This window comes from Pseudophryne corroboree, chromosome 5, assembly GCF_028390025.1.
Source record: "Pseudophryne corroboree isolate aPseCor3 chromosome 5, aPseCor3.hap2, whole genome shotgun sequence".
NCBI classification, from domain to species: domain Eukaryota; kingdom Metazoa; phylum Chordata; class Amphibia; order Anura; family Myobatrachidae; genus Pseudophryne; species Pseudophryne corroboree.
Genome location: NC_086448.1, coordinates 837865118 through 837890922, shown reverse-complemented (window position 1 = coordinate 837890922; position 25805 = coordinate 837865118). Strand labels below are relative to the sequence as shown.

Here is a 25805-nt window from a genome sequence, read left to right as displayed (position 1 = left end):
CACGTTGAGCTGAGACCACCTAGGGGCAGGCAATATATTTATATAAATAGACATTTTGGGGAATCAACTATTGTCCAGGTGGTTTGTGATGCAAATCTCAAAATTATGAGTGTTGTTGCGGGTTACCCTGGCGGCTGCCATGACTCCTTCATCCTCAGTCAGTCATCCCTCTTTGATAAATTTGAGGCTGGAGAAATGCCAGATGGCTGGCTGCTGGGTATGTACCAAGTATTTGTGTTTAATTTTGTGCTTACCTCAACCTGCACATAATGTTAGCACTGTGTTTGTGCATCAATATTTTACAATGCTGCTAATCTCTGTTTTTCAGGTGATGGGGGTTATGGCTGCTACTCTTGGCTTCTGACTCCATTGTCCGCCCCTGATTCCACTGCTGAACACAATTACAATCATGCACATAAGTCTACGCGGAATGTGATAGAACGATGTTTTGGTGTACTGAAATCAAGGTTTCGGTGTCTGGATAAGTCTGCCGGGCTTTTGTTGTATAGTCCCTTAAAGGTGACTAGGATTGTGTTCTGCTGCTGTTTTCTTCATAACATGTGTTTGCAGCAACATCTGCCACATGATGATGATGATGATGAAGAAAACAGTCAGCAAGCAGAGGATTTAGAAACATCTGGTGACACTGTGAGTACAGATATAGGGAGGCAGGTAAGGCAAGACCTGATTTTGGCACATTTTAGCGGTAAGTAAATTTGCCTGTGTGCTTTGTATATGAACAATTAACGCACACCAATGTATTTTCTGTAGTAATGTAGCTCTTGCTCCCTCTTGAGCTAGTCAGCTGAGTGTTGTTTATATGCTTGATATGTGTTTATGTCTAACTGTTGGGTATCAGTTACTTAGCTATTTGTATAGCGTTTTTGGTTAGTAATTATGTGTTTATAATGTTAAAAGTTTCTTTTTCACATTCAAAGGTAATGTTTGCCACAATACTACATAATAATTTAGTATGCACTAACAACCATTATTGCTTAGCCTATTGTTTGTGTTTGTTGTGTGTCGACTTTCTTCTAAAGCTGTGTTTGAAATATGTTACCTCATTAGCACAACATAATGGACATTGAGTAATGTGTGCCAATTAGCCAAACATACATTGACTAACACCAACCTTACAAAATTGTTTACACATAATTATGGCTGTGATGTGGTAAACGTTCATGTTAGTAATGATGCTAGAATATTCCCAACACATGTGAGTGTTAACTCTAAGAATTTTCCTCTTACACTGACAGTTTTTTGCACATAACACATTGCACATCAATCACTTTTCACATTTATTACTGTACAAAATGTGTTTTCATTACAAATAACTGCTATTGTGTAGACCTAGTATTGTCAACAATGTGTCTCCAGCTGCAGGGTGGCCTATTTCTTAGGCTGTTCTTTGGTGGCTGACGTGGGTTTGGTTTGGGCAGTGGAGCGGATTCGGCTTGATCTTCGAACTGGTGATGAAATTGGGGTCTGTGTAGGTGTGTTGGTCCCTGAGCTGGAACCTTGTTGGTGTTGTGCCAACAAATTAATATTTTGACTGAGGTTAGCCAGGGTTGCCGTAAGTTGTGTTGTTGTCTATGATGCGAGACATAGTTTCGGATATAATTTGATTACCTTGAATTAACTGAATGAAGGCCTGTTGATGGCGGTGTTGCTCATCCATTATGCGCTGAAAGGTAACAATAAGTTGGCTGTTATCTGCTCTCATCTGCTCCATACTGTTTGCGACTCTGCATAGCTGGACATTGAGCCTGCTTGTGTTTCTACACAGTCTCGGGAGATGATGGGGCAGACAGGCTAGGTATTAGGTGTGTGTGCGTAGGCAATCAATATTCTGTGCCTGTTGATGGTTCCATGTTACCCAAAATGATGGTTCAGGTTGTTGCGGGGGGGTTGTTTGGCTCAATTGTGGGTGTGGTGACATTTGAGGTGGTGGGGTAATTTCCTGAGGCGTGCTTGGTTGGTTAACATCTATTGCTTGCAGATCCTCCATGTGTATGTTTCCTGTTCAGATTCCTGCTGGGCTTCCGGGGGCATGATGTCTGGTTCTGTATGGGGTTTAAGGGGACAACATTTGAGTGTATTCGAAAATTATGCTGGTTTTCATATTTAGTTTAACTTTCTAGACTTGTTTGTCAAACATTTTTCTAAAGCAAATTAGGATGTTCACCTAGACTCGTATACACAATCAAAAAGGCCAATTATGTTGGTTTTTATGTTGAAAAAAATGACTTCAAAACAAAAGTGGACACATGTTTGACAAATACCACACTTACGAAACAAACACACAGAGGTACAAAGTTTACACCATGAAAAAAAGTGATTTGTCACCCGCCATATCGTACTTGCATTAAAATTTCAAACAGTAAATGACAATATGAATTCTATCACCATTGTGAAAGGGTGTGAATCTACCTGAAGCTCAATATTTTACTATTCAAATAAATAATGACAACACAATACTACTGTAAGGCGCAAGAGAACACTCTAAAATTGCAAAAAATTGTTAGTGGTTTTTTGATTTTAACAATTACTAGGATTATTTCATTTTTTGGCTGATGTGTAATTTGTGTTTTGTGTTTACTCACCAGACAGCTGAGGGGAATGTCGTCCCTGTGATTGAGTACTCTCCAAAATGTGTTCTGGTGGCTGAGGCAACACAGTAGAAATACGACGTGGGGGTGTGCTTAATGCTGGTGTTGGTGCGTCGTCAGGATGACGTCTCTTGCTAGGCCTGCTCGTGTGGCTGCCAGACCCCTGTGAAGGACGTCTTTGTGGACTGTGATGCGATGTTGAAGTTCCTATGGATTAATGCAAACATTAGATTTTTTTGATTTTTTGTGGTGGACACATTAACAGGTGTCATTTTTGCGTTACCTGTATCGCCAGCATCCACAGCTCTTGACAGTGTTGCTTGTGTTCTGGAAGTGGTGGCTTGCTTTCGTACTGTAAAAATGATACATTGGTGTTTATGACCTTTAATTACAGTGTGTACTTCTGTAAGCAGCAACATTTAGTGATGTGGACATATGATTACCATTATGGGTACAGTTTCTAACAATAAATGTTGAAACAATGGGTTGCTTCATTTTTTGTAAACAGGCTAATGAGGTTCCATTTCCAAAGACAAAAACATAGCCAAGTAGTCTAATTTTCCATGGCCAACAGCTGAATATACACACATGTATTACCATATATTTTAAATTATTACATTAATGAGTAAATTTGAAAATAAAATTTAAAAAACTGAAAAATTAGAAAAAAAAGAAAAAAGAAAACATACAATACTTAGCCATCTACACTAACATATTGGCCACAAAGACAAGTAAAATACAGCAGACATTAAACAAAAAAAAAAAAAAAAAAAAAACCATTACTACCTAAAGGTGCATACACACGGAGAGATTTTGGCTATGAGAGATTTTGACTGAGAGATTTCCCTTGAACTGGCAGTCGGAGATTTTGACTAACTTTTCCAGCAATTTTCTCTAACTATGCAAGAGATTTTGGCTATGGGAGATTTTGACTATCTCATTTAAATAAGGGGATAAGTGGGGGAGTGTCATATATAGGATGATTTTACAGGGTGGCTGGTATTTAAATAGCTAAAAGTAAAAAAAAACAAATTCCTGGGGTCCCCCCTCCTATGTATAACCAGCCTCGGGCTCTTTGAACCGGTCCTGGTTGTTAAAATACAGAGGAAAAAATGCGTAGGGTTCCCCCGTATTTAGACAACCAGCACCGGGCTCTGCGTCCGGTCCTGGTTTAAAAAATACGGGGGACAAAAGACATAGGGATCCCCAGTATTTTTAAAACCAGCACCGGGCTCCACTAGCCAGGGACATAATGCCACAGCCGGGGGACACTTTTATATTGGTCCCTGCGGCCGTGCCATTACCCCCCAACTAGTCACCCCTGGCCGGGGTACCCAGGAGGAGTGGGGACCCCTTAAATCAAGGGGTCCCCCCCTCCAGCCACCCAAGGGCCAGGGGTGAAGCCCGAGGCTGTCCCCCCATCCGTGGGCGGTGGATGGGAGGCTGATAGCCTTTCAAAATGACATAAAAAGAATATTGTCTTTTGCTGTGGAACTACAAGTCCCAGCAAGCCTCCACCGCATGCTGGTACTTGGAGAACCACAAGTACCAGCATGCAGGGGGAAACGGGCCCGCTGGTACCTGTAGTTCCACAACAAAAGAAATACCCAAAAAAAGACACAACTCACACACCGTGAAAGTAAAAATTTATTTAAAACACACACACTCACTCACACATACTTACCTACATCCCACGCCGCCAATCACGTCCCCTTGTCCAGTAGAATCCAATAGGGGTACCTGTAAAAAAATAAAAAAGTACTCACGTAATATCCTGTGAAGTTCGGACCTCTCCACCTCCCCATAGACAGACGGACAGATCACCCCCCCCCCCCTCCATTGACAGACAGTACTGCACCATCATGCCCCCCCCCCCCACCCCCATATAGACTGGCAGGACAACAGCACCTCTCCCCCACCACACACAGCAGGATAGCACCATCACCCCCCCCCCTCCCCTCCATGGAATGGACAGCACAATCATTCCCCCCCCCTTCCCATAGACTGACAGTGCTGCTCACCTCAGCATGTCAGCGGCTCTCACCTCAGGGTTGAAGCTAGATCCAAGTGGGCTAAGGGACGGAGACTCATCAGCCTGAGAGGAGCTGCTCTCCGGACTACACGTCGTCCCACTGTGCCACCTACCCTGGACCTGCACCGCCCGGCTACACGGACACTCGGCGCCAACTTCCCCCTCCCGGACCTGACATTAATGTGCGGCGCACGTGCCCGAGCCCTCCCCCCCGGGACCGGACGCTACAGAGCGGCATCTCCCCCCTCTCCCCACCTCCCGAACAGAGAATAGCAGTATTCATACTCACGTACTTGGGGCTCCTGTGCTGAAGGTTGATGTGCTGCTGGCTCTTCCCTCTTCAGCCTCCGCTCAGGTAATAATAGTGGCTTTGCTTCATGAGATCGCTGTCGCTGCTAAAAATTGACTTGCCTGCAGAGTCTATTTTTAGCAGCGATAGCGATCTGGCGGGGACGCGCATCGCTGTCGCTGCCTGTGTACACACAGAGCGATATGGACTAACTTTCTGAGCGATTTTGACTATATAGTCAAAATCGCTCAGTTATATCGCTCCGTGTGTATGCACCTTAACACCTCACTATACAAACACAAAATATTTTAAAATCAAACACAAACAGATAATCAATTTAGAACATAAAAATATATTAACAATACGATATCATTTTAAAAATACTAATTAGACATAAACACATATGCAGATATAACAGATTTGTAAAAATAAACTCACCATCAGGCCTAGGACGATCCGAATCCCGCACATTAGTCGCACCAACAACTTCATGCGGAATAAGGGTCCGCACAGGTTCCTCCCACTCCCGATAAGACGCTATAAAGGGATGGCCACCCCCTGTTTGCCTGGCTGACTTAGCCTCCTTTGCCATCTTGGCCTTGACACGGCGCTTGATGTCATAGAATCTCTTCCGACACGTGTCCTCGGTCCTCTTCACCACACCCTCACTGTTTACTGCCGCTACTACCTTCCCCCACAGAACAGTTTTCCTGCGCGAAGACACCTTGGCCGCATCACGCCCAAACAGCTGGCGATGATGGCGCATCAACTCATGCACCAAAACCATATTTGCCGCAAAGCTAAATTTAACATTTCTGCCCGTCTTGGTAGTGGTGCATGGCTGCGGAGCAACACCACCATCACTGTCACTATCACTCGAGGCCACAGCAGCAACCTCACCCTCCTCCACCTCACTAACCTCCTCCCCCTCACTCACCTCCTCCACCTCACTCACCTCCTCCCTCTCACTCACCTCCTCCCTCTCACTCACCTCTGACTGGTACATAATAATGACAAATAACACTAATAAAAAAAACCACAAAACACACTCCTCCACTACCACTGCACACCAACCACACACACACACACACACACACACACACACACACACACACACACACACACACACACACACACACACAATGACAATAGACTGAAAGTAAAATGCACAAACACTAAAAATTACACAAACTTTAAAGAGACTACACAACAATTACCACAAGACTACTTACACACACAATACAGCACTCAACAATCGCAAGAAACCTCCAAAACCGACCAACAAATCACCAACTCCAAAACACCAACTTCCTCTCACCTCTCCACTAGCTAAACCCATGTCAAAGTCAGAAAAATATCACGATGCACACTGCCATATTTGCACCTCACACAGGTCTGCGCTGCGCATGCGTGCGCTCTCCCGTGCGTGCGCATACTCGCTGTTGCGGGCACCCGCGGGCGCGCGGTATGTGCATTTACGGTAGAGTTCATGTGTTCGTAGCGGGCGACTCTTTCGTTACATATTTTCACTATATAATGTATTTTGTAGATCATGGTCCCTTTGATAGATTCTGAAAGTTTGGTTAATGTAGAATGTTCATGAACAGAGAAATCCCCCTTTGTTTGATACGAAGGGTCAGACAGGAGTAATACAGTGGTGTTTAGTATCCATCGGAAGAGTATCTAATTAGCAATATTCCGGTGTTGGTTTGAAGCGGATTAATCGCTCATGCGAATAGTTATGGACATAAGAAGTTTATGTCCATTTACTATTATTTGCACTTAATTATCCATGCGGCGGGAAACCCAGTTTCCCTCCCACCTGAGCTGTTGGAAATAGTCACAGCCCACCTGTATGAATCAACCTATGACCTTTTGTTATAATGCGAGGAGGAATTCCTGTGTCCAATGAACAATGAGGTTGTAGGGACCATTGAATTGTATTGTGTGTGGGGCATAAATAGACAAGCCGATCACATCCAGCTCTCACTCTTCAACGGTTATCATTGCTGAAAATCGGGAGCTGGATGTCCAGAGGCGCATGCGATCGTTTCCTTTGTGCGTAAGTTTTCTCCGCAATCATATTGTCTATCTTGTTGTTATGGGCCATATCTCTCTCTCTCTCTCTTCTCCTCTTTCTCTCGTAGTCTCTTAAACGTAATAGTATTGTATTGTATTTCCTGTGTAGTTATCTGGTTAGGTAGTCTATGTTATATTGTAGTGTATGACTTGTATTGTATTAATTCTTTTGCAAGTATAACATTCATAATATATATATTAGGCGTTGGACCCTAAGCACGGTATCTGTGTATTTCTTATAGTGTTAAGTATTCTCAGAGCGTCGGTGACGCTCAAACAGCTTTTAAGTTAATAAGGTTACATTGTGTTGCATCTACACCCCATCTCTACACTAAGGTTTTACAGCATATTACAATGTTTATGGTTTAGATATAAAGGTTTAACATTGTGAGCGTTTGCGCCGCTCGTGATCTCCTCGTGGTCTCGAGCGTCCGCTACGCTGATAGCGTAGCATTACGGTAGTCGCTCACCTATAAGTGTGCCCGATACCAACAGCGTATTCTCGTGAGCGTCTGTATCGCTCGAGCAGCCCGCTCCCGATACAGCGTCCGTTACGCTATAGTGAACCATTCCGTTAGTCGGCAGCCAATAGCGTGCCTGCCTGTGATCTCTTGGCCATGAGCGAACGTGACGCTTGAGCGTCTCGACCACGGCTAAGCGATTGTTACGCAACGAGCGTACCCTTACGGTACTCCATACGTAAATAGCGTACAGTGTTCTTAGACCTCATAAAGGGTTTTATATAAGATAAATATTTGGCTTTATCAATTGGCAGCTCGTCCTGTCCTTCACATATCTCTGCTAGGTAATTTCAGCAGACATTATCCATCAGCAAAGGGCGGGAGATCATATTCTTCGCAGTGCTGACGGGATAAGCGTCTGCTTCGCTTAGTAAAGGGTGCTGAAGGAATCCGGGAACCGGAGGTAAGAACAACACGCTAGTATCTTTTAAAACTGTTTTATTTTTGTTTTGCGTACACACGCATATAGCTGCATTTCTTTTTTCGTATATTTTCATGTCACTCTCCTGTTTGCCATTTCACAATTGATAACGTGCTGAGAAAGATTTGTGCTATTGGTAGTTAAAGAGTAAAAACGATACATTAAGGGGTAATTTGTAAAACACACGCACAGCTTCGCCTGAGATACAAGGAAAGACCTGTGTGGTGCTTGGTAGATGATTACAGTTAAAGATCATCTACATTGATAAACGTGCTAATTGTATTTTTGTATGGCCAGCGTACACGTGTCTCTAACAAAAGGCTGAGACTCGCGAACGCAACACAAAGGCCGACATACGCAGCGTATATTACGCAACGGAGCGTCTGGGTACGCCCACCGAAACTCAAATCGCACAATAGCATTGTTTTAGTGGGGGCGGTATAGCATAGCCACGTGATAATAGCACAAATTGATTTCAGTTTTCCAAAACTTAGTTTAAATACCTTACTTTACTGTAATGCCTCTGTGGACAGCTATCAGACTACGGGAAATGATTTTTCTGATCAGAAAACTATAGAATGATAGTGGGTTGAAAACGGTATGAGTGTATTGAACTCCTCTTGGTGAAGTCTTTGTGAAATCTTGGTGAAGTAAATCTTGGTGAAATAAGTCTTGGTGAATCACGGTCAAGGTGAAGACGTGATGAGCACGGTCTGAGTGAAAACGTGCAACAGAGTGTGATCTGTTTTGGAGCACAGTAGGGAGACTCCAATGATCCTACCATTTATGGGCAACAAGTGTCTATAAGTAGTACGATTGGACCGTACGGTTGTATGTGTGACCAATAACACAACGTGATATGAGGTAGTATATCCATACGTAAATCTAGCCCTCATACGTGTTGTAGGGAGCACATGCAAGCGTGATTTGTGTAAAGAAGGGAATTTTTACTGGTCACAGGAAAATCTCTAGAGATAGGGCCTGCAACGGTTACACGTGTCTGCTAGAAGGCGGACCGGAGATACCCGGAGCAGAAGAAGTTCAGTGGAAGAGCTTTAAGGATTTCCAACGTAGACTGTGTTTGGTGCATTTTAGGAAGTTTTTTCTGTGTTAAAAGAGGTCCACAATGGAAGCCAAGTGCACAACACAGGGACGTTCAGCAGTCAGGGTTCAGACTGCAGAGGCTTGCAGACCCCGAGGGTCTGCTCGGTTAGTAATGAGGAGGAGGTATGGTCCCCACACTGAGACCTTTTGTGATGAATGGACACGAATGACTGCGGGGAATAAAGCACCATTTCCTGGGATAGGTAGTTTTGACTTAGAGGTATTGCATAATTTAAGGCGGAGGATCTGTCTCATAAAATCCTGGAAGCAACGGATCAGACATTATGATTGTTTACAGTTATGGCAACAGGAAAGTGAAATGCAAAGAAATGTAACTTACATACCTAACTTTCATCTTGAGAGGAGAGACATGGCAATGGAGAGGATTATGGTTGCGGAGAAAGGCACAATGTTGTACGATAAAAAGGCACTTAGTAACTGTATTAAAAATGAAAGTGTAAAACGTAATAAGGTTTATAAAAATGAAAGTGTTAAATGTACAACTATTAACCCATGCAAGTCGCATCCCTTGTTAAACTTTCCTCAGGATCACCAACAAGAAGGTGAGCCCAGCACAATGTCGGAGCCTTTTCCAGCAGCCATCACACAAGACATCCAGGTGGACGCGACCAAATCGGTAAAGACTGTAATCAAACCCCCTAACGGAGGGTCAGGTGAGGTCGTGTCCACAGGTACGTATGGTATTATACATCACGCACAAACAAATGTACCTCATATCGTGGAATCAATTCAGAATGACGTTACTGGACTTAATCCTGTCAGGGTAATTGCAGTACCAAATGGGAAAACTGACTCTACAGGAGTCACTCCTGTCAGGAACATCGCCATGTACTGCCCCTTTTCCCGAACAGAATTAAGAACAATTCTGTCTGAATTTCCTGATCCCAGGAAAGACTTAGTTGCTTGTCAAAAATACATAAGAGTGCTAGGAAACACTGCAGAGCCAAATAACAAAGATTGGAGGACAGTTTTGAGGGCATGCTTACCCCCCAAAGTTGATTCATTGAAATTTATCGCTGACTGTAAGCTAGATGAGGAAGTACCACTAACAGACAAGTATAACCAAGATAATGTAAAAAGAATCAATCTACAGTTAGAAGTATATTTTCCTACAGTAGTAAAGTGGAATAAAATCTTTACAATAAAACAAAAAGAGGGTGAATCCGCATCAGAGTATTTTCACCGGGCTCTGCAGGATATGGCTAGGTACACTGGTATAGATGACATTGAAACTAACGTACATCACAGAGAGGTAGCTGTGTCTGTATTAATGGACAGCTTAAAAGACACACTAAAAATTAGGGTACAAACCTCTATACCCCATTGGAGAGGTATCTCGGTGGCTGCATTAAGAGAGTCCGCTATCGAGCATGACCGCAATATCCAAAGAACCAGGGAAGCGCAGGGAGAACGGTTGATGGTACTGAGCATCCAAGCACTAGAGGAGGCATCAAGTCGACCAAAACCCCAGGCCCCTAGCACATGGAGAAAGCCAAGGATTTGTTATCATTGTAGAAGAGAAGGGCATTATGCCAGCAACTGTAATAACCCACATAAAGTCAGACCCCCTAGACCAAGAAATGAGCAAAATTATAACACACACAATTATAATCAGGGATCATATAGGAAGAATTTTGAGCCACACCCATAATGTGCAATCAGGAAAGGTGATCATTAGGACTGATGGTAAGCCTGAGGTTATAGTTAATAAATTGGGAGGTCATTCCCTGAAGACACAGGAATGACCGGGTGAAACGTTGTAAATGTATCTGTGAAATGTTTCTTTTTCTCTCTCCCCATCTCTGACGATTATTGGTAGGATTCAAACATTGCATATATACTTGGTCTTTGCAGAAGTCTACCAAACCCCAGCATGACCTATCCGCATCAATGTATTCTGGCCAGATACAGACAGTGGAATATGGAAGTGCTGGGGGGAGGGACTGCGCAAGGAAACCATTGGACATGTAGATATGACAGCCTGATGATCTGACAATGTTTTAAAATGTTTGAAAAATGTTTTTTTTCCCTGTTGTTGTTCTCTGTTGATTTATGTGATATATACATATATGAATTGTTCTCTCTCTCTTTTGTTTTTTTTTTGTTTTCTCTCTTCTTTCTCATGTTTTCATGTTTTAAAGATGGTATGTCACACCTCAGTTAGGCAAATGGTAATGCAAGATTTTTTGCTCCTTACAGAAAGTTCGCTGGTTTGGAAGGAATATTGCATCACCGGAATGTTCGTTTGGAAGACTGAGAGACAGCACCTTTGAGATGACAGCAGAACAAGAAGAACAACAAGACTAGAGAACTTAATTATCGTAACAAGTTTCTCTCCCCCTCAAACTGTTTTCCTGTACCCCCATTACAAATTTCTTCTTCGTTTCCTCCTATAAGATGGACTTGCCCCAAGAGACTGTGATCCGGATTTTCCTGTTGACCATGATGTTGACCAGAGCAGTCTGTTCCGGCGAGAGTACCATGGAGGTCGAGAGAGGTTCTAGAATGGGTTTATGATGACTGAGACGGAGGTGTAAATTTCCAATAGCAACACAACCACCAAGGCAAAGGCGAGTACCGGAAACAATCTAGCAGCCATGTTATTTGTAAACATTGTGAAGGATTGTTAGCTGAAGAAAACTGTATCTGTAGGCTCTGTGACAACGTAGTTGAGGATGGGTGCATCAAGAAATGCCAATCCAGTTTTAATATCCACATGGACCGGCATCCATTGAGTGACTATCACTCCTTAGTGGGTAGTGTGTTAAATCAAACAGATTGTTGGGTATGCTCTCAAGTACCTCAAGGTCATAGCAAATCAGGACTAGTACCATTTCCTTTAACGATAGGGGAGGTACTTGAGCTAAGTGGTGGGAGGCCGGTGGACAGGAGGTTTAATATCTCCAGTCCTCCTAGTTTGAAGCTCCACCAATATCATGTGGATAGATCCCTCATATGTTTTAACATTTCCAATCCCCGAAAGCCGGGAAATTGGGAGGTGTCATGGAGTAACCAAACCATGACCTTTTCATATAGAGCAGATAGAATGCCGACAGATACAGAGCTTATACGCCACATAGCCAGTAGAGGAAAATCTTTCCGATATAGGTATACCCTAGGAAATAGGATTACGAGAGTTGGAGAGGTATCACCAGGATACTGTGCACATATCGTACAAGCTGATACGTGTACTAGACAGATGGGAGAATTAGGGTTAGGAGATTTCACATGGAAGATGTGTAATATGGTTATGTCCTACTCCGTCCCATATGTTCTCCCCGATGATGCATATTTCATATGCAGGAGGAAGGCGTATGAGTGGCTTGCCCCAAACTCGGAAGGATTGTGTTATATTGGAAAAGTATTGCCTGAAGTAATGACTGTATCACATGCCAAAATGAAAGATATACACCGTGTTGCCCAAGCTCCTTATACTCACACCCATTACGAGCACGTAGTTAAACGGCACCTGATAGAAAGAACAGAGCATCCGGCCTCTGACATGATCCATGAATCCACCGGGATTCAGTTTCTAATCGCGTTAGACATCACTCGCACCGCCAGAGGAGTGTTGAATTATAAATACATATCTGCGCTCGCAAATTTGTTAGACAATATCACAGAAATGTATGATGACACGTTTAGGTATACTGGAAGAGAACTTCAAGCTTATAAAACAGAACTAGTTCAGCATAGAATGATTCTCAATTATCTCACAGCAGTAACAGGTGGATATTGTGTCACACTGGTAACGCAGTACGGCGTGAAATGTTGCACATATATTACAAATAGTACAGAGGACCCGGTCGAGGTCATAGACCAAAAGATGGACGATATTCTCCAACTGAAGTGGGAATTTCGCAGGAGACACAATCTCACCCTTGCTGCTGTGAGTAATGAGCTGACTGGTTGGGTGTCATGGTTGAACCCGCGAAATTGGTTCTCCGGTTTAGGAGAATGGGCTCAAGGAGTCATAATGGATGTAGGGAAGTTTCTCCTATGTATCTTAGGTGTTATCATAACGATTGGCTTGATATTTAGATGCGGTCAGGCTTTAACGAAGTGCAAACGAAGTACCAGGGTGATGAGTTTAAGGAGTGAGGAAACTGTAATTCCCATGGATTTGATTTACGACCCGACGGTAGAAACAATGATGTAATGAAAATGCGATTATACGGTCCGTTTCTTTCACCTGTTTTTTCCGTTTTCCTCCAAGGTAAAAAAAAACCCCACTTGGACGAGGAATTTGATGAGCCGATATACAGACAACAGATGGATTAAAGAAGAAGTTTTGACAACCTGATACACAGATTTTTGATGAACTTTGCCATAGATCCCCAGTTTCCCTAGAAATTTTAAAATTACGCTAGCCCAACACTTTTGTAAATCTATGGACATTGACAAAGCTTTTGCTCGCACCATATGGGCAAAAGCACAAAGAAGACTGCATTCAACAGACACCGAACAAGACTTCAACCGACAAATGTTCATTTACCTGACATAGAATACCACTGCATTTACCGTAATTATGTCTTTTCTTCATCTCTACAACCTTCAGGTAATTACACACATAGTATAGGGAATACAGGCACAGATATCAGCAATCACATATTCCCCCATTCATGTATCATCAACTAAAATGTGCTCCCCATTTTGTTCCGAAAAGAGCTCGGTAAAGTTTGACAGCCCATCCACAGACCCGTACCACGGGATAAGAAGGAATTCAAATGTATACTTCGCAATGCCTCGAAGCTTGATTTAAAACACGTACGGCACGATGATACATGACCCCCAAACACGGATTCATACACACATGCTTCTGCTATCTCACTAGGTCATACCCTTTTCCTACCTTCTCCTCTCCTCCCCTACGCAACCATGTAAATGTATTAACCCCTGACATATATTTTTCTCTTTTTGAAATGTTTTAGGAAGTGGCAGTTATTGTTGACTGCCAAAGGGTGGACTGTCAAAGTCAGAAAAATATCACGATGCACACTGCCATATTTGCACCTCACACAGGTCTGCGCTGCGCATGCGTGCGCTCTCCCGTGCGTGCGCATACTCGCTGTTGCGGGCACCCGCGGGCGCGCGGTATGTGCATTTACGGTAGAGTTCATGTGTTCGTAGCGGGCGACTCTTTCGTTACATATTTTCACTATATAATGTATTTTGTAGATCATGGTCCCTTTGATAGATTCTGAAAGTTTGGTTAATGTAGAATGTTCATGAACAGAGAAATCCCCCTTTGTTTGATACGAAGGGTCAGACAGGAGTAATACAGTGGTGTTTAGTATCCATCGGAAGAGTATCTAATTAGCAATATTCCGGTGTTGGTTTGAAGCGGATTAATCGCTCGTGCGAATAGTTATGGACACAAGAAGTTTATGTCCATTTACTATTATTTGCACTTAATTATCCATGCGGCGGGAAACCCAGTTTCCCTCCCACCTGAGCTGTTGGAAATAGTCACAGCCCACCTGTATGAATCAACCTATGACCTTTTGTTATAATGCGAGGAGGAATTCCTGTGTCCAATGAACAATGAGGTTGTAGGGACCATTGAATTGTATTGTGTGTGGGGCATAAATAGACAAGCCGATCACATCCAGCTCTCACTCTTCAACGGTTATCATTGCTGAAAATCGGGAGCTGGATGTCCAGAGGCGCATGCGATCGTTTCCTTTGTGCGTAAGTTTTCTCCGCAATCATATTGTCTATCTTGTTGTTATGGGCCATATCTCTCTCTCTCTCTCTTCTCCTCTTTCTCTCGTAGTCTCTTAAACGTAATAGTATTGTATTGTATTTCCTGTGTAGTTATCTGGTTAGGTAGTCTATGTTATATTGTAGTGTATGACTTGTATTGTATTAATTCTTTTGCAAGTATAACATTCATAATATATATATTAGGCGTTGGACCCTAAGCACGGTATCTGTGTATTTCTTATAGTGTTAAGTATTCTCAGAGCGTCGGTGACGCTCAAACAGCTTTTAAGTTAATAAGGTTACATTGTGTTGCATCTACACCCCATCTCTACACTAAGGTTTTACAGCATATTACAATGTTTATGGTTTAGATATAAAGGTTTAACATTGTGAGCGTTTGCGCCGCTCGTGATCTCCTCGTGGTCTCGAGCGTCCGCTACGCTGATAGCGTAGCATTACGGTAGTCGCTCACCTATAAGTGTGCCCGATACCAACAGCGTATTCTCGTGAGCATCTGTATCGCTCGAGCAGCCCGCTCCCGATACAGCGTCCGTTACGCTATAGTGAACCATTACGTTAGTCGGCAGCCAATAGCGTGCCTGCCTGTGATCTCTTGGCCATGAGCGAACGTGACGTTTGAGCGTCTCGACCACGGCTAAGCGATTGTTACGCAACGATCATACCCTTACGGTACTCCATACGTAAATAGCGTACAGTGTTCTTAGACCTCATAAAGGGTTTTATATAAGATAAATATTTGGCTTTATCACCCACGAGGTGCGGCTGGTTGGGGGCGTTTTTATACTAATGAGCACAGACACTCCTCCATGACAAACACAACCAATCACGGACGAGTGACGAAAACGAAAGTAAGAAAATAACGCAGCCGGGAAGGGTCAAAAACACTGCCGTGGAAATTAAAGATACGAATTCGTAAAAAGGCCAACAAAATACGGCCGCAAAAACAAGAGTCGGCCGCGATCACATAAAATATATTACGAATGACATCGACATCGGAAAATACGAAAACACAAATTACGAACGCTTAGTAAATGAGTCGTAAAAAAAACAAAAAGTTGCAAATTCACACTACCGATGTCAGTCGTGTTTCAACTTCAAACAAATTCTGAACCTTACGAATCTTAGTAAATATACCCCTTTGACCATTATGTGATATCGGCATCGTGTGTGACCCAGAATCCACCCTTGTGCCGCTGTGAACGATGAGCCACACGGGAAGACAAATATTACCTGCGAGCTACAGTGAGATCAGCGTTTTTCATACTGATAAAGCTAATTATTTATCATATAACATTCACTATATATTGGTAAGAGACTCAGTACGCAATGGGCGTACGGGGTACCGTAAGGGTACGCACTTAGCGTAGCAGACGCTAGGCCGTGGTCGAGACGCACGAGCGGCAAGTTCGCTCACGGCTTACGCTGGGTATCGAGCACGCTATAGGCGGTCCGAGTACCGTAATGCTACGCTACTAGCGTAGCGGACGCTGTGCCCACCAGAGGAACACAAGTGGCGCAGACGCTCACAGGATGACACACAGTAAACCTTGTATGCAACACAATGAAGGGATATACTTATACTGTAATGATATAACGCTTCTTAACCTTGTTAATATAAAAGCTGCTTGAGCGATTGAGACGCTCCGAATACCCTTAGCAATGTAATGACAAACACACAATACCTTGTAAGGTTCCAAAACCTTTATCTAGATGATTTTAGTATGTAAAAGGGGAAAACAGTTACAGCTTATACACTACAGCACTAACATAAACACCTAAACAGAATAACTGAAATTATACAATATACAACAGTTTCTTCATCCTAAACAAATAACAGAGAGAGAGAGAGAGAGAGTATGGCAAATACAAACAGAGAATAAGTTGGTTACAGAGAAACTTACACACGTGGGAATGACTTCGCTGGCGCAAACTGGACCAGGGCTCTAGCCTTCAGTGTGAAAACCTTGCAGAGTCTTGTGTCACCAAGCCTATTGCAACTTGCAAGCTATATTTATTTACTAACTCAAGACATACTACAATAGATACTGTGTGCTCTCTTTCCATTGGTTAGGGGGTGGGACATGTACTGCACCTGGGATCATTGGTTAGTTCAAGAAGTGGGCGATGGCTAGGACTTGTTAGTATTCTAAATTCCTCTTTGTCTGATTATATTGAGGAAAGCTATTGTTTTGGATCCTCCAAACAAACTCTGTCTCTGGGCTTTGTTTACCCCACCTTCAGTTGAGACAATTGACTACTCAGCACTCATTATTCTGGAGAGAAACCTGGTTCTATTCATAAACAAAAGTGTAAGCCCTCTTCATAGAATCTCAAAGCTTAGTGTAAATAAGGCTATTGTATTCAGTCTGTGGGAAAGAAATGACTGAACTCCATTCACCTACCCTGCACTTATGTGTAATTTATTCGGAATGCAATTAATCTTATTTTCTACTTCTGTGCATAACCATGAGCAGGAACTATGCGAATCCCTCCCAACTATCATAGGCACAACACCCCTTCAATACCCCACAGCTGGACACCATACACTACCCTCCAAACTTTGTCTGAGCCCTCCCAGCATGCAAAGAGGAATCTCTCTGTCCCTGAACCAGTTACACTAATCATACTTACAGATATTATTAAAGGGAATATTACCTATAAAATACATTATTTGGATTAAATATGTAACGATCGAGTCGCCCACCAGACGCACACAAACTCTACCGTAAATGCACATACCACGCGCCTGATCACACGACCGTGGAGGCGCCATCACGCAACTGCGAATATGCGCACGCACGGAAGAGAATGTGCACGTGCAGCGGGCAAGCGCATGGGGTTAGTACAAGGCATGAGAATAACGATATTTTTCGACTTTGACAATACCCACTGAGCCCTTCATCTCTTCCTCATACCCACTGAGCCCTTCATCTCTTTCTCGTACTCACTGAGACCTTTATCTCCTTCTCATACCCACTGAGCCCTTCATCTCCATCTCGTACCCACTGAGCCCTTCATCTCCTTCTCGTACCCACTGAGCCCTTCATCTCCTTCTCGTACCCACTGAGCCCTTCATCTCCTTCTCGTACCCACTGAGCCCTTCATCTCCTTCTCGTATCCACTGAGCCCTTCATCTCTTTCTCGTACCCACTGAGACCTTTATCTCCTTCTCGTACCCACTGAGCCCTTCATCTCCATCTCATACCCACTGAGTCCTTCATCTCCTTCTCGTACCCACTGAGCCCTTCATCTCTTTCTCGTACCTACTGAGCCCTTCATCTCATTCTTGTACCTACTGAGCCCTTCATCTACATCTCGTACCCACTGAGGCCTTTATCTCCTTCTCGTACCCACTGAGACCTTTATCTCCTTCTCGTACCCACTGAGCTCTTCATCTCCTCGTACCCACTGAGCCCTTCATCTCCTTCTCGTATCCACTGAGCCCTTCATCTCCTTCTTGTACCTACTGAGCCCTTCATCTCCTTCTTGTATCTACTGAGCCCTTCATCTCCTTCTCGTACCCACTGAGAACTTCATCTCCATCTCGTACCCACTGAGCCCTTCATCGCCTTCTCGTATCCACTGAGCCCTTCATCTCCTTCTCGTATCCACTGAGCCCGTCATCTCTTTCTCGTACCTACTGAGCCCGTCATCTCCTTCTTGTACCCACTGAGCCTTTCATTTCAGCCCCATAATCTTCCCAGTCTTACGTGCTTCATACTGCCTGGAATAACTGGTTCCTTCCTCTGAGCTCAGACTCCGGCCGCAAGTCCTTCCCACTTATCACATAATTCAGATACAGGTTACAGGAATAAACCTGCAGACTGCAATTTACTAAACAATTCCAGTCACATAGCGGGTCATTTCGAGTTGATCGCTCGCTAGCAGTTTTTAGCAGCCGTGCAAACGCATTATCGCCGCCCACGGGGGATTGTATTTTTTGCTTTGCAGAAGTGCGAACGCTTGTACAGCAGAGCGCCTGCAAACACATTTTGTGCAAAAACCCTGTAGTTACTCTTCGTGTGCGTTGATTCTAACGATGGAGGGACGGCTTTTGACGTCATACACCCGCCCAGCGAACACCCAGCCACCCCTGCGTTTTCCCCGACTCGCCTGCGTTTTTCTAAGCACTCCCTGAAAACGGTCAGTTGACACCCAGTAACACCCCCTTCCTGCCAATCTCCTTGCGATCAGCTGTGCGTTTGGAATCGTCGCTAGAACCAGTGCAAAACCACAATGGACTTTGTACCCATACAACGTGCGTGCGCATTGCGGCGCATACGCATGCACAGATTAGCCGTTTTTTTCACTGATCGCTACGCAGCGAACAACGGCAGCTAGCGATCAACTCGGAATGACCCCCATAGTGTCCAGAGATTCCTAATTATCCTCTCACGCAGCATGCCAGGTTCCAATTCCTCTCTCAGTTACAGGAAAACCATCAGCACGGTGTCGTCCTTAGGATGCGGATACATATTCGAAGAACAAAACAATTATGTTACCCAATGTCATGGAGCAGCCAAGTGACAGACAAATATGTGTAGATAGCCATATGCAGAAATGATGGAATTATTACCCCATAGGGGAATTGTTACGCACACCAGTGCTAACAGGAGTATACCGGTGTATGAACAGAGAGGGAAGCGAAGCAAACGAACTCACAGACAGTATAACATAACATACACAGGAGGTGATGGAATAACTAATAAACACAAAGTGAACGGAGAAGCCCAAAGGCTCAGGAATTGGGTGTCTCCCTAGTGTCAGGAATGCTCAGATGGAATAGAGCGGACAATGAAGCGATGTGTAGTGATTTAACATGTGGAGCACCTGAAATGATGTTGCTAAGAGCAACAGAAAAAACCCCAAAGGGTTACCAACGGGTGTGGGAATAAACTCCTTGGTCAGAGATAGAAATGTAGACACAAGGAGAGTATCCACAATCCTAACCACCACTTGCAGGGCACAGGTTCAGCTTACTGCCACTAAACTGACACCTGGACGCCCTGCACAGTGAGGGAGGATTAAGCAAGCAGGTCTGAGAGTACAGCCGCAAACCTGCTGGGTTCACAGAATAGCAAAAGAACCCCAGCAGGTCAAACAACTGACTCCAGTCTTACTGCTAGGTCCGGATTGGCAGAATGAAGTACCGAATCCCAAGGCCTATTCGCAGTAAGCAACAAGTAAATACAAAGTCACACAGTACTAGCTAACTCTCTGGAACTGACTAACAAACAAAGATTCAGCAGCATTTGCCTAGCCTGAGAGGATGGTTTATATAGCAGGTGCTGTCCACGCCCCACTCAGACCTCACAGACTGTGAGCTCAAAACCAGCGCCGGATTCCCTGCCGTGCACAGAGCCTGTAACCACTACACAGTAAAAACCCGGACCGGAGTATCAGCTGCGCTCAGGTTACTTCGCTAACACTTGCCTCCCGGTTGCCATGGCGACGTGGCAGCACAGAGCAGGAGATCCTAACAGTACCCCCCCTCTGACGAGGGGTCAAAGAACCCTACCACCGGGTTTATCGGGGAACTGCGAGAAAAAAGAGCGTATCAGTCTGGGGGCATGAAGATCACAACTGCGCACCCACGACCGCTCCTCCGGGCCATACCCCTTCCAGTGCACCAAAAATGACAGCCGACCCCGAACCATCTTGGAGTCAAGAACCCTTTCAACCACAAACTCCCTCTGACCCCGTATCAGAAGAGGAGAAGGTCTTCCACTGGAAGAAGGATTACTAACCCCCAGTTTTAAAAGGGAACAATGAAATGTTTTATTGATACCCAATGAACGGGGCAGATCAAACTGAAATGCCACCGGATTGATAACCCTGGTGATCTTATAAGGGCCAATGAACCGGGGGCCAAACTTATGAGATGGCTGTCTCAACTTCAAATTCTTGGTGGACAACCAGACGAAGTCTCCTAATTTGAAGCTGCAGGGTCTTCTCCGCTTATCAAAACCCCTTTTGGTCACTAATGACACAGACACAAGGGCTTTCTTCACTTTCCTCCAAATACCCCTAAGGACCGAAACAACAGAGGAACCACCAGACGTGGAATCCAGGGGGTCAAAAGAATTGGCCTTAGGATGATGCCCATACACACAAAGGAAGGGAGAGATCCCTGTAGCAGAGTGAGCCGCGTTGTTATAGGCAAACTCCGCCATGGACAGATGAGCAACCCAGTCAGTATGACACTTGGAGACATAACACCTGAGGAACTGCTCCAAGGACTGGTTCACCCTCTCAGTCTGCCCATTAGACTGTGGATGGTAGCCTGACGACAAGCTCACAGAAATCTGGAGATCAGAACAAAATGCCCTCCAGAATTTGGCCACAAACTGGGATCCACGGTCAGAGACCACATCAAGTGGCAACCCGTGGAGGCGCACAACATGCTGCATAAATAACTCAGACAGGCGTCTGGCCGATGGCAACCCAACCAGTGGAACGAAATGCGCCATCTTCGAAAACCTGTCAACGACAACCCAAATGGCTGTCATCCCCGAGGATTTGGGCAAGTCCACCACAAAATCCATGGAAATATGGGTCCATGGCTTAGACGGAATAGAGAGTGGATGTAATGGGCCGACAGGAACCCCTCTAGGAGTTTTATTTCGGGCACAAATGTCACATGCCCGAACCCACTGATCCACATCCCTAGCCACCGAGGGCCACCACACCGCCCTAGACAGCAACTCCCGAGTTCTGGCAATACCCGGATGCCCTGCCGACCTCTTGGCATGGAATTCCAGGAACACTCGCTGTCTTAACCTAGGAGGCACAAACAAGAGACCTACCGGAAGGTCTGGAGGAGCCTGCTCCTGTGCTCTAAGGACTAATGACAAGAGGTCCTGGGTAATGCCCACTTTAATACATGATGGGGACACAATGGGCAATGGCTCCTCGGTGGTCTCTTGAACTGGAGCAAAACTCTGCGAGAGCGCATCAGCCTTGATGTTTTTTGACCCAGGGCGATATGTTATCAAAAAATTGAAGCGAGCAAAAAACAAAGCCCATCGTGCCTGCCTGGCATTGAGCCGCTTCGCTGACTCTAAATATGCCAGATTCTTATGGTCGGTGAGATTGAGACCACAAACTTAGCCCCCTCAAGCCAGTGTCTCCACTCCCCGAGTGCATCCTTTATAGCCAACAATTCCCGGTTACCCACATCATAATTCATCTCGGCAGACGAAAATTTACGGGAAAAGTAAGCACAGGGATGAAGGCGATTATCAGACACCCCCATCTGAGAGAGCACTGCCCCAATACCTATCTCAGAGGCATCCACTTCTACCACAAAAGGACGCTCTGGATCTGGGTGTCGCAGCACCTTGGCCGAGACAAATGCCCTTTTGAGACGGGCAAAGGCCGCTTTGGCCTCACAAGACCAGTGAGCAACATCCGCCCCTTTCTTAGTGAGTGCCACCAAGGGGGCCACTATAGACGAAAATCCAGCGATAAACCGTCTATAAAAATTCGCAAAGCCCAGAAAACGCTGAAGCGCCTTCAAACTAGTGGGCTGCACCCAATCCAGGACTGCTTGTACCTTAGAACCCTCCATTTGGAAACCTTCTGAGGAGATAATATACCCTAGAAATGCGATTTGCTGGACTTCAAACTCGCACTTCTCCAGCTTCGCCCCAAGCTGGTGGTCTCTGAGTTTCTGGAGGACTAAGCGTACATGCTTCCGATGTTCCTCCAGGGAATGAGAGAAGATTAGGATGTCATCTAGATAAACAACTAAGAATCTATCCAAATATTCCCTGAGCACATCGTTCATGAATTCCTGGAAGACTGCCGGGGCATTAGAGAGCCCAAAAGGCATCACCAAATATTCATAATGCCCTGAGTGGGTATTAAAGGCAGTCTTCCATTCATCCCCCTCTCTTATTCGGATTAGATTGTAAGCACCGCGTAGGTCAATCTTAGAAAAAATGGTGGCAGTACGAAGCTGGTCAAACAAAACCGAAATGAGAGGCAGTGGGTACGAGTTTTTAATCGTGATACGGTTCAATTCCCTAAAGTCGATGCAGGGTCGCAACGAACCGTCCTTTTTACCCACGAAAAAGAACCCCGACCCAACTGGGGACTGTGAGGGTCTGATAAATCCCTTAGCCAAGTTCTCCTGAATGTACTCTGCCATAGCCTGAGTCTCAGGACGTGACAGGGAGTACAACCTGCTCTTGGGAAGCTTAGCATCCGGCAACAAATCAATGGCACAGTCATAGGGGCGATGGGGAGGTAGTACCTCCGCAACTTTTTTGGAGAACACATCCGCAAAATCTGCATAACATCCTGGCAATCCTGGCAAACTTAGCTGCGAGAGCCTGACTGGAAGGCTCAAGCAACTCCTGAAACAATCACTACCCCAACTAAGAATCTCCCCAGAGACCCAGTCAAATTGAGGGTTATGGGCCCTTAACCAGGGTAACCCCAAAACCAATGGGGCAAAAGAACAGACAGTCACATAAAAAGACAATTTTTCAGAGTGTGTGGCTCCAATAAACAAAGGAATTTGGCTGGTGCAGGAGGTAATTTTACCCTGGGACAATGGTTCCCCGTTTAACCCACAGATCTCAATCTCTGATGCCAAAGGTACTGAGGGAACAGAGTGTTCCAGGGCGAATTGACGGTCCATGAAAACCGCATCGGCCCCACTGTCAACAAAGGCCTCAGTCTTGACAGTTTGACCGAGGATCTCCAAAGTCACCGGAATGAGAAAAGTCTTTTTAGGAAATTCTGACTTCTGGCCTGACAGGATATTTCCCATCACCCTCAGGCCCTGAAGTTTTCCATTTTTTCTGGGCATGATACTACAACATGACCTTTATTCCCACAGTACAAACACAAACCCTGCTGTCTCCTCCGCGTCTTCTCACGCGAGGAGAGGCGGGTAGCCCCAATCTGCATAGGCTCCTCGGAATATTCCTCAGAGTCTGAGGTTCCCTTGGGAAAAAAGGAAATTGCGGTCTCCCTTTCAAGCTTACGCTCTCTCAGCCGTCTATCCACCCGGATGGATAACTGCATGAGCTGATCTAAGCTATCGGGCGAGGGATATTGTACCAGTTGGTCCTTTATCTGGTCAGAAAGGCCCCTTCGGTACTGGTTTCTCAGGGCTGGGTCATTCCACTGGGTATCATGAGCCAACCTCCGAAACTCCGTACTATAAACCTCAGCTGGCCGTCGCCCTTGCTTAAGAACCGTAATCTGAGCCTCGGCTGAAGCCATCTTGTCAGGGTCATCATACAAAATGCCCAGTGCCGTAAAAAAAGCATCAACACTTTTAAGCGACGGACAGTCAGGCTGTAACCCATATGCCCAGACCTGTGGGTCTCCTTGTAGCAAGGAAATCACCATGCCCACCCGCTGAATCTCCGACCCAGAAGACTGGGGCCTAAGCCTGAAATATAGCTTACAGCTCTCCTTGAAACAAAAGAACTGCGAGCGATCTCCAGAAAAACGATCCGGGAGATTTACTTTCGGCTCCTTAACCCCTGAACTTGCCGCTGCTGCTGCGGGAGCTCCGCTAGCGGCCTGCGGGGTGTTCATTTTAATGGACATCTCATTAAATTGTCGAGTCAGGACCCGCACCTGATCGACCACCTGTTGCAAAGTATTTTGAGGGGTATGCTCCATATTCCCACAAAATTTCAACAGGAGTAGGGCTGCTGAATATGTTACGCACACCAGTGCTAACAGGAGTATACCGGTGTATGAACAGAGAGGGAAGCGAAGCAAACGAACTCACAGACAGTATAACATAACATACACAGGAGGTGATGGAATAACTAATAAACACAAAGTGAACGGAGAAGCCCAAAGGCTCAGGAATTGGGTGTCTCCCTAGTGTCAGGAATGCTCAGATGGAATAGAGCGGACAATGAAGCGATGTGTAGTGATTTAACATGTGGAGCACCTGAAATGATGTTGCTAAGAGCAACAGAAAAAACCCCAAAGGGTTACCAACGGGTGTGGGAATAAACTCCTTGGTCAGAGATAGAAATGTAGACACAAGGAGAGTATCCACAATCCTAACCACCACTTGCAGGGCACAGGTTCAGCTTACTGCCACTAAACTGACACCTGGACGCCCTGCACAGTGAGGGAGGATTAAGCAAGCAGGTCTGAGAGTACAGCCGCAAACCTGCTGGGTTCACAGAATAGCAAAAGAACCCCAGCAGGTCAAACAACTGACTCCAGTCTTACTGCTAGGTCCGGATTGGCAGAATGAAGTACCGAATCCCAAGGCCTATTCGCAGTAAGCAACAAGTAAATACAAAGTCACACAGTACTAGCTAACTCTCTGGAACTGACTAACAAACAAAGATTCAGCAGCATTTGCCTAGCCTGAGAGGATGGTTTATATAGCAGGTGCTGTCCACGCCCCACTCAGACCTCACAGACTGTGAGCACAAAACCAGCGCCGGATTCCCTGCCGTGCACAGAGCCTGTAACCACTACACAGTAAAAACCCGGACCGGAGTATCAGCTGCGCTCAGGTTACTTCGCTAACACTTGCCTCCCGGTTGCCATGGCGACGTGGCAGCACAGAGCAGGAGATCCTAACAGGAATATGCTAAACAGAGCCAGAGAGAGAGAGAGAGAGAGAGAAAGAGGTGGCCCACTAGGAGAGAGAGAGAGTGAGGGGTGGTCCACTAGGAAAGAGAGAGGTGATCCACCAGGAGCGAGAGAGTGCACCAGGAGCGTGAGAGGTGGCCCAGCAGGAGAGAGGGAAAGAGAGAGAGGTGACCCACCAGGAGAGAGCGTGCCACCAGGAAAGTGAGAGGTGGCCCACCAGGAGGGAGAGAGAGAGATGGCCCACCAAGAGAGAGAGAGAGGTGATCCACCAGGAGAGAGAGATTGCCCACCAGAAGAGTGAGAGGTGGCCCACCAGGAGAGATAGAGGTGGCCCACCAGGAGAGAGAGATGTGACCCACCAGGAGAAAGAAAAGTGGCCCACTAGGAGAGCGAGAGAGAGAGAGAGAGAGAGAGA

At 45.3% G+C, this 25805-nt stretch overlaps 1 long non-coding RNA gene across 1 annotated transcript; it reads right to left on the bottom strand.

The window, feature by feature from the left end:
- Positions 1-1285: 1285 nt before the first annotated feature.
- Positions 1286-3161, bottom strand: LOC134929522 (uncharacterized). Its single transcript, XR_010178611.1, has 3 exons — positions 2893-3161; positions 2604-2816; positions 1286-2063 (listed from the first exon to the last, which is right to left on the bottom strand). It is a non-coding gene; the product is annotated as an uncharacterized LOC134929522 (long non-coding RNA).
- Between the last annotated feature and the right edge of the window lie 22644 nt (positions 3162-25805).